Genomic DNA, 8,821 nt, shown 5'->3' on the forward strand with positions numbered 1-8,821 from the left:
GAGAGAGACAGCGTGAGCAGGAGAGAGTCAGAGAGACAGGGAGACACAGAATCTGAAGCAGGCTCCAGGCTCTGAGCTAGCTGTCAGCACAGAGTCCGATTCAGGGCTTGAACTCACGAACTGCGAGATCATGACCTGAGCCGAAGTCAGACGCTCAACTGACTGAGCCATCCAGGCGTCCCTCATTGGCTATTTTTAACTTAAGATACACATAATTCAGTGTGATTAACTCATTTCTTGGGTACACAGGACCCTTCTCCTTTCCTTTTCTCTATCTTTCACATGTGTGATAACCTGCCATCTTTATGATTTATTCCTCCTGGATTTTACTCATGCCAACGGACATACACGCTAATGAATTTAAAACATTCTTACATATGGTTAGTACAATATATATTAATACTTGAAGACCATGTACTTTTTTTTTTACATGGTATTCAACAAGCATTTTTTTTTTTACCAATTTATCATTCTTAATCCTAATTTGCTTCACTTAGTGTTAAAAACTTGAAATTTATTTGTTTTCCTACATATAATTCTACTTCATTAATTTCGTAACAAATTTTTCTACTTTTAAGTCATTCTCAATCCCCATTGCTTAGTATTCCTAATGTAGACAATGTTCCTTATTGTTGAAATACTTGCTTCAAGATTGCTACTTTCAAAAACAGACATTTTTGTGATAAAATTCTAAAGTGTTTTCACTTACAGAGTATTCATTTCACTCTCATATTTACAAAATGATTTAACTATATATAATCTATGTTTAAATTTTCCTTGAAATTTTGAAAAAAATACTCCATTGTCTTCATTTTAATCTATTTTTATTTTAATCTATATTTAAATAAAATATAGGTTTTATATTTAATATATGTTTAGATTTAGTATATTACATTATATAATTTATACATGATATCAAATAATTATATAATATATATTATACTACATACAACTTAAACATTTTATATATTATATTAAAGTATAATATGTTTTATTATATACATATTACATGTTAAATACATACAAGGCTTTGTATACTTTATCACATAATATATTTAGTTTTTCTTAAAATTTTCTGACATTTTTATAAATAGTATTAGCTATATAAATCAAGTGGCATGCATTTTTACTACATTTTATATTCCTGGGAACTTTATACCTATAGATGCATTTCATTTCTTTTCATTTCTGTGTAGCATTCATTGTAGGACTACTATTAAATGTACTATTCTCCGACTGATAACATCTTGTTTTGAGGAGTTGTATTTTGCTTCATTTTGCTTTTACAGATGAAGTTGCCATCAATATTCTTGACTATGTCTTCTGCTATACATGCTGAAGTTTTCTCCAAGGTAAATACCTCAGAAGGATTCCTGGAATAGTGTATATGGACATCTTCAGCTTTATGAGATCATACTAATTTATTTTTCAAAGTGATTGCTCTAATTTATATTCTCATTAGCAGTCTTCATTTCTATACATCCTAACCAAAATTTTATATTTCTTGACTTTTTTTTTTTGCCAGTCTGATGATGAAATTTTATTTTATTGTAGTTTTTCACTACCAATTTTCCAGTTAATATATATATATGTATATATATATATTTTAATGTTTATTCATTTTTGAGAGACAGAGACAGAGTGTGAGCAGGGGAGGAACAGAGAGAGAGGGAGCTGCAGAATCCGAAGCAGGCTCCAGGCTCTGAGCTGTCAGCACAGAGCCCAACGTGGGGCTTGAACTCACTAACCATGAGATCACGACCTGAAGCAAAGTCAGACACTTAACCAACCGAGCCACCCAGGTGCCCCTGCCAATCAATATTTGTTAATAGTTTTGGTGGTGGACATTCATAGATCCTCTTCTTTGAAGTGCCTATCAAAATATTTTGACCGTTAGTTGGTTTATATTTTTCTTTGCCATGAATACAAATTATTTCTGTATCTTGTATAATGATGGATTGTATATAATATAAATTATAATCATTGTAGATATATATTTCTGTGGGTGTGGGTGTGTATACACGCAACACAAATATCTTCTTCAACTTTGTGATTAACTTTTGGTCTTCTGATGAACAGACTGTTTTTCTTTTCAATGCAAGTGAAAGTCTCAAACTTTTAACTTATGCTTTAGACTCTCTGTATCTTGTTTTAAGAAGTCATCTCCCCACTCCAAGATTATATAGTCTCTGTCTTGTCTTCTGTAACCTTTGTAGTTGTACATTTCACACTCAAATCTTTAGTCCTTTTGGAAATAACAATAAAATTGGAATGATATAAGAATCTGATAAAATTTGTCATATAAATAGCCAGTTTTACCAGCACTATTCATTTAATACTCCATCCTTCCTACAACTAATCTGCATTGTTATCTTTATTTTGTATAACTTGTCCATATATGTAGGAATGTGTTTTTTAAGCCTCTGTTTTGTTTATTGGTCTGTTTTACTTTGCCCCAGTGCAAAATGTCTTAGTTATTTCAGCTTTTTGCAAGTCTAGATACCTGGCAAGGTAGGTCATTTACCTTTGCCTCTTTGTCAAGAGCATTTTGGCTATTCTGTATCATTTGTTTTCACATAAAATTTTAAGAATTATTAAATGTTATGTCAAATTTTATGAAATATTTTGTAATATTAAATTGGAATTAAAGTAAATACATAAATCAATATGTAAAGGATTTACAATATCATATTAACTCTATAAGCATGGTACATATTTCCATTTACTTAGTCTTTCAGTAATTTTCCTTCTAGTAGGCTTGTATATTTTGTGAGAAATTTATATTGTTGGCTACTGTCAATGATATACATTTTAAATTATATAAATAAACCTATTTTTTATTAATTATGCATCCAAAATTTGGTCACTTTATAAATTTTATTATTAAAATAAATTTTAATTTCTCTTAAATTACTATAGGTTTTTTACTTTGGTAATGATATAATCTGTGAACAAAGAGGGTTTGTGTTTTTCCTTTCAGATTCACATTTTGTCTTGCCTTACCATACTGATTAGACGTATTCTTCACTGCCTTTTTTATGAATATGAGAGGCTTTAAAAAACACTTTACCATTACATTATAATAGGTATTTTAGATATCTGTGTATGTCTTTATCAGATTAAATAAAATTCCTTGTATTCATATTTGCTGATTTTTTGAAATCATAACTGGATGTTCATGTTTACTAAATGATGTTTTCTGCATCTTTTGACCTGATTAAGAATCCAGAAATAAACTTCACAAATAACGTCTAACAATTTTTGATAACTAAGCAAAGACAATTCAAAGGAAAATGAATAGTTTTTTCAACAAATGATGCCGGAAAAATTGCCCCCCCCCCCCATAAATCTATACCTATACTACACAGGAAAATTACCTTAAAATGAATCATGTTCCCAAATAAAAAACCTATAGCTATAGACTTCCAGAGTTATACCAAGACTTCTTGGATATGACACAAAAAGCTCAGTTAACAAAGAAAAACCAAGATGAATTGTACTTCAGTGAGTAAGAACTTTTAGTTTTCAAAAGACACTGTTAGGAGAATTAATACACATGCCATAGATGGGGAAATACTTACAAATCTTGTATCTTAAAATATGCTAAAAAGGCACATAAAGAAGGTTTGTGAAGAACCCAGAAAATGCAAAAAAGGCAAAGGAACAATTTAATTTAGAAAGAATGGGGGTGCTTGGGTGGCTCAGTTGGTTGAGCGGCAGACTTCAGCTTAGGTCTTAATCTCACGGTTCATGAGTTCGAGCCCTGTGTAGGGCTCTGTGCTGACAGCTTGCAGCTTGGAGCCTCAAGTCTGGTTCACATTCTGTTTCTGTCTCTCTGCCCTTCCCCATTCATGCTGTCTCTGTCTCTCTCTTTCTCAAGTATAAATAAACATGTTTTTTAATTAAAAAAATGGACAAGAGGTCTGACAGATAATTCACCAAAGATAACCTATGGATGGCAAGCTAGTACATAAAAAGGTAATCAACATCACCAGTCATTAGGGAAATGTAAATTAATACCACAGTGATCCAGCACTACACACCTAATAAAACAGCTAAGATTAACAAGTGTTAGCATGCCATGTGTTGGCAAAGATGAGGAGCAAATGGATTGTTACACATTGTTGCTGGGAGTATAAAATGTCCAACCACTTTGGAAAACAGTTTGGGAGTTTCTTAAGTAGTTCAGTATATATCTACCTGACCTAACCATTCAACTACTAGGCTTTTACCTACGAGAAATGAAAGCATACATCCACACAAAAATGTATACATGGAAGTTCATAGCAGCTTTGTTTATAATAAAAACAAAATTGTAAACAACCTGGATATCCATCAAAAGATCAATGGATGAACAAATTATGTTATATCCATGTAATGGAATATTATTCAGTAATAAAACAGAATGAACTATTGATATATGCAACAAAGTGAATGGAGTCATAAATAATTGTGTTGAATGATAGTATACAGACAAAAAAAAGATCATATACAATATTTTCCCATTTATATAAAATGCTACAAAATGCAAACTTATCAATACTGACAGAAAATAGACCTATAGTTGCTTAGGAGTAAGGAAGGGAGATATAGGAGGAATGGATTACATGAAGAAACTTTTGAAGGTAATGGATATGTTTACTAATTTGAATGTCATGGACCTCACAGCTATGTATACATATGTCCATGGTACTTTGGTACCACATGGTACCTTGTATTATATGCAGTTTACAGCATGTCATTTATACCTCATTATAATATCACACACAAAAAAATCCCCACTCATTGGTAAAATATTGGTAAAAAATTGAGGTTAAAGCAAGATGTCTAGTCTTATGACTTCTATTAAAAATTGCACTGCTATTATAGCTAATGGCAGTAAAGGAAGAAAAGAAATTAAGAGTACTCAATGCAACTCAGTGAAAAAAAGCAAAGCCTTTTTATTACATTGTCCTGGATCAACTAGACAACTAGACAAGATGGAGGAAAAAAAAAACCAAAAACCCAAATTGTGACCATTATTTACACTGCCCACAAACATGAATTTAGATTAATCTAATAAATTAGTTTATTCAGTTGAGTGATTAATTAGATTAAGTGATTTGAGGTAGTCCTAAAATTTAAAAACTGAAGTATAAAGCACTTAGAAGAAAACATGGTAGAATATCTTTGTGATCTCACTGTAGGCAAAATTTCTTAAGGAAAATGAATCCCCAAAATATTAATGAAAAATTTGTAAACTGCTCTTCATGACTATTTTTTAAATTATTTTAATGTTTATTTCTTTTTCAGAGACAGAGAGTGAGTAGGGAAGGGACAGAGAGAGAGGGAGACACAGATTGTAAAGCAGGCTCCAGGCTCTGAGCTGTCAGTACAGAGCTCCAACTCATGAACTGCAAGATCATGACCTGAGCTGAAGTTGAACATTTAACCAGCTGAGCTACCCAGGTGCCCCCTGCTCTTTATTAATATTAAAAATGTCTGCTTCTGGCTTTCTGCCTGTGGACGCCACTGAGTAAGCATCATTAAAGTCTGCCCTCCCACCATCATCATGTCTGAGTCAAAATTTCCCAAAGAGCATGAACAGCTCAGAAGCTCTTCACTGGAGGTTTGAGCCTGGAAATAACCCATGAGAGTCTGAGGAGCCATTCTGAGCAATGAGGAATGCTTACCAACTGTGTGGTCATAAGAGATCCAAACACCAAGTGCTCCAGATTCTTTGCATTTGTCATATATGTGATTGTTGAAGAAGTAGATGCAGCCATGAATGCAAGGCCACACAAGGTGGATGGAAGAGTTGTAGAGCCAAAGAGAGCTGTCTCAAGAGAAGATTCTCAAAGACCCGGTGCTCACTTAATTGTGAAAAAGATTTTTGTTGGCGGCATTAATGAAGACACTGAAGAACATCATCTAAGAGATTATTTTGAACAATATGAGAAACTTAAAGTGATTGGCATCGTGACTGACAGAGGCAGGGACAAAAAGAGAGGCTTTGCTTTTGTAACATTTGATGACTATGACTCTGTAAATAAGATGGTCATTCAAAAATACCATACTCGGGAATGACCACAGCTATGAAGTAAGAAAAGCTCTAAGCAAAAGATGGCTAGAGGTTGAACCACATCCAGCCAATTGGTTGAAGAGGTTCTGAAACTTCAGTGTTGGTTGTGGAGGTGGTTTTCATGGGAATGCAACTTTGGTCATGGAGGAAACTTCAGTGAGCGATGTGGCTTTGGTAACGGTTGAGGTGGTGGTAGATATGGTGGCAGTGGGGATGGTAATGATGGAAGCAAGTTGGAGGTGGAGGAAGCTATGATGATATATATATATATATTTTAATATTTTTATTTATTTCTAGGAGAGAGAGAGAGACAGCGTGAGCAGGGAGGGTCAGAGAGAGAGGGAGACACAGACTCTGAAATAGGCTCCAGGCTCTGAGCTGGCAGTCAACACAGACCCCGACGCGGGGCTCGAACCCACGAACCGCGAGATCATGACCTAAGCGGAAGTTGGACGCTTAACCGACCACCCAGGCGCCCCGGAAGCTATAATGATATTGGCAATGACAACAATCAATCTTCACATTTTGGACTCATGAAAGGAGGACGTTTTGGATGCAGAAACTCTGGCCCCTATGGTGGTAGAGGCTGATACTTTATCAAACCACGAAACCCATGTGGCTGCGGGGGTTCAAGCTGTAGCAGCAGCTGTGGCGGCGACAAAAGGTTTAATTACCTCCAGGGAACAAAGCTTAGCAGGAGAGAGGAGAGCCAGAGAAGTGGCAGGGAAGCAACAGGTTACAACAGATTTGTGAACTCGGCCAAGCACAATGGTGGCAGAGCCTCGCTGCTACAAAGAAGACATATTTTAGACAATACTCATGTGTATGGACAGGGAACTTGACTGCACTTGTGGCTAATTACATTGCAGGTTATTTTAGTTTTTATTCCGTGGAAAGTGTAAAGCATTCCAACAAAGAGTTTTAATGTAATTTTTTTGGCACCCATGCTGTTGATTGCTAAATGTAATAGTCTAAATAAATGTGTCTTTAAAAAAAAAAAAAACTGCTTCTCAGGACGCCTGAGTTACTCAGTTGTTTAAATGTCTGACTCTTAATTTCTGCTTAGGTCATGATCTCACCATCCTGAGATGAAGCCTCCAGGGGGGATCCTCGATGGGTGTGGAGCTTGCTTACGATTCTCTCTCTCTCTCTCTCTCTCCCTCTCTCGCTCTCTGCCTCTCTCTCCCTCTGCCTCCGCTTCTCAAAAGAGTTGAGAAATTTGAAAAGCCAGATACAGAGTGGGAGAAAATATTCACAAGGGCCTGGCATCTTGAATATAAAGATTCCCCTAAGCCAGTAATAAAAAGATAACCTATTTTTTAAAATGAGAAAAGGACTTGGAAAGCATTTCACAAAGGATATCATATAAATAAATGATCAACAAGCACATGAAAAGATATTCAATGTTATTGGTCTTCAGGGAATTGCAAAGTAAAACTACAACAGCCATTATATACACGTTAAAATGGTTAAAATTTAAAAGACAGCATAATACCTAATGCTAGAGAGGATATGGGGTATCCAGAAAACTCTTATATTTCTGATGGGAGTGTAAAATGATACAACCAATTGAGGAAATCACTTGGCAGTTTGTAATAAACTTGTACCTACTATCAGATCCAGTTATTCTCCTCTGTATCAGACTTGGTTCAAACAGAGGAAAGAAGTCATGAGCAATTTGAACAAAGAAAATGTAAAGGAAAATGATTAAATATAACAAGGGATTAGAGAGGAGGCAAGTAAAGACAATTCCAAAGAACACAGGAATCACACCTAAAAGGAGCAGCCACTACTCCTCGGGCTTAGATAAGGCACCCAAAAAAGTGATACCCGCCTCTCAGGGGAAGACTCAGTGGGGTGCTCACTGGGCAGAGGAGTGTTTCCCTTTCACGGCAGTGGAGCTTGGTGGAAACGGACTCCTCACAAGTCCTGGGTAAAAGCACAACTATTGTTAACTATAGACAATATGTTGTACTGTGGATCTCTATAATTCATTCAATCTTGTAATAACTATAATTTTATACCCACTGAACAATTTCCTACTTCCTGCTTTCCCCATCCCTTGGCAACCACCATTCTATTTTCTACTTTTATAAGTTTGACTACTTTCGATGTCTCACATAAGTGGAATTATGCCATTATTTGTTCTGTGACTGACTTATTTCACTTAGCATAATGGTTTTGTTTATTACCTTGATTGAGGTCAGGAGATTACAGGTATACGCCTATTTCCAAACTCATCAGACTATACACATTAGATATGTGAAGGATTTTTTTTTTATAAATCAATTATGCCTCAATAAAGTTGTTTAAAAAAAAGTTCTGAGGCAACTTGTTCATGGAAAGGTATCTCACTGGAGACATTGTCCTCCAAAACGGACCAAGTGGGTGTGCTGCCAAGGGAGGTGGTTTGACTGTGTCTGTCTGCCAGGCAGCAGGAGTCTGGTGCTGGGGAAGCTCCGTGTGTTGTAGAGGAAGAGGCTGGAGAAAGTGTCCACACTGCAGAAACGTGCAGAGACGCTAAGTGCAACCCAGAGGCAAACCTTCCTCCTGCAATGTTTCTCTAGCGCCCTCTATTGACAAAACTTAACATGGTAAAAATGACCAAGGAAAAATATGTAATTGGCCCAGATCCACTTTCACAAAGCAGGCCAAATTTTCGAATTTGGAACTGAGAGACTATAAATAAGCAACCTGTACACCTTCCCAGGTATTTTATTTCCAAAGTAATAATTTCCAAAGGAAATTTAAATTTATATT

At 35.5% G+C, this 8,821-nt stretch overlaps 1 pseudogene; it reads left to right on the forward strand.

The window, feature by feature from the left end:
• The first annotated feature begins 5,551 nt into the window (after window positions 1-5,551).
• Window positions 5,552-6,903, forward strand: LOC120225079 (annotated as a pseudogene).
• Window positions 6,904-8,821: the final 1,918 nt, after the last annotated feature.

The sequence above is a fragment of the Hyaena hyaena genome, unplaced genomic scaffold (assembly GCF_003009895.1).
Source record: "Hyaena hyaena isolate Hyena2069 unplaced genomic scaffold, ASM300989v1 scaffold_1321, whole genome shotgun sequence".
Classification (NCBI taxonomy): Eukaryota; Metazoa; Chordata; class Mammalia; order Carnivora; family Hyaenidae; genus Hyaena; species Hyaena hyaena.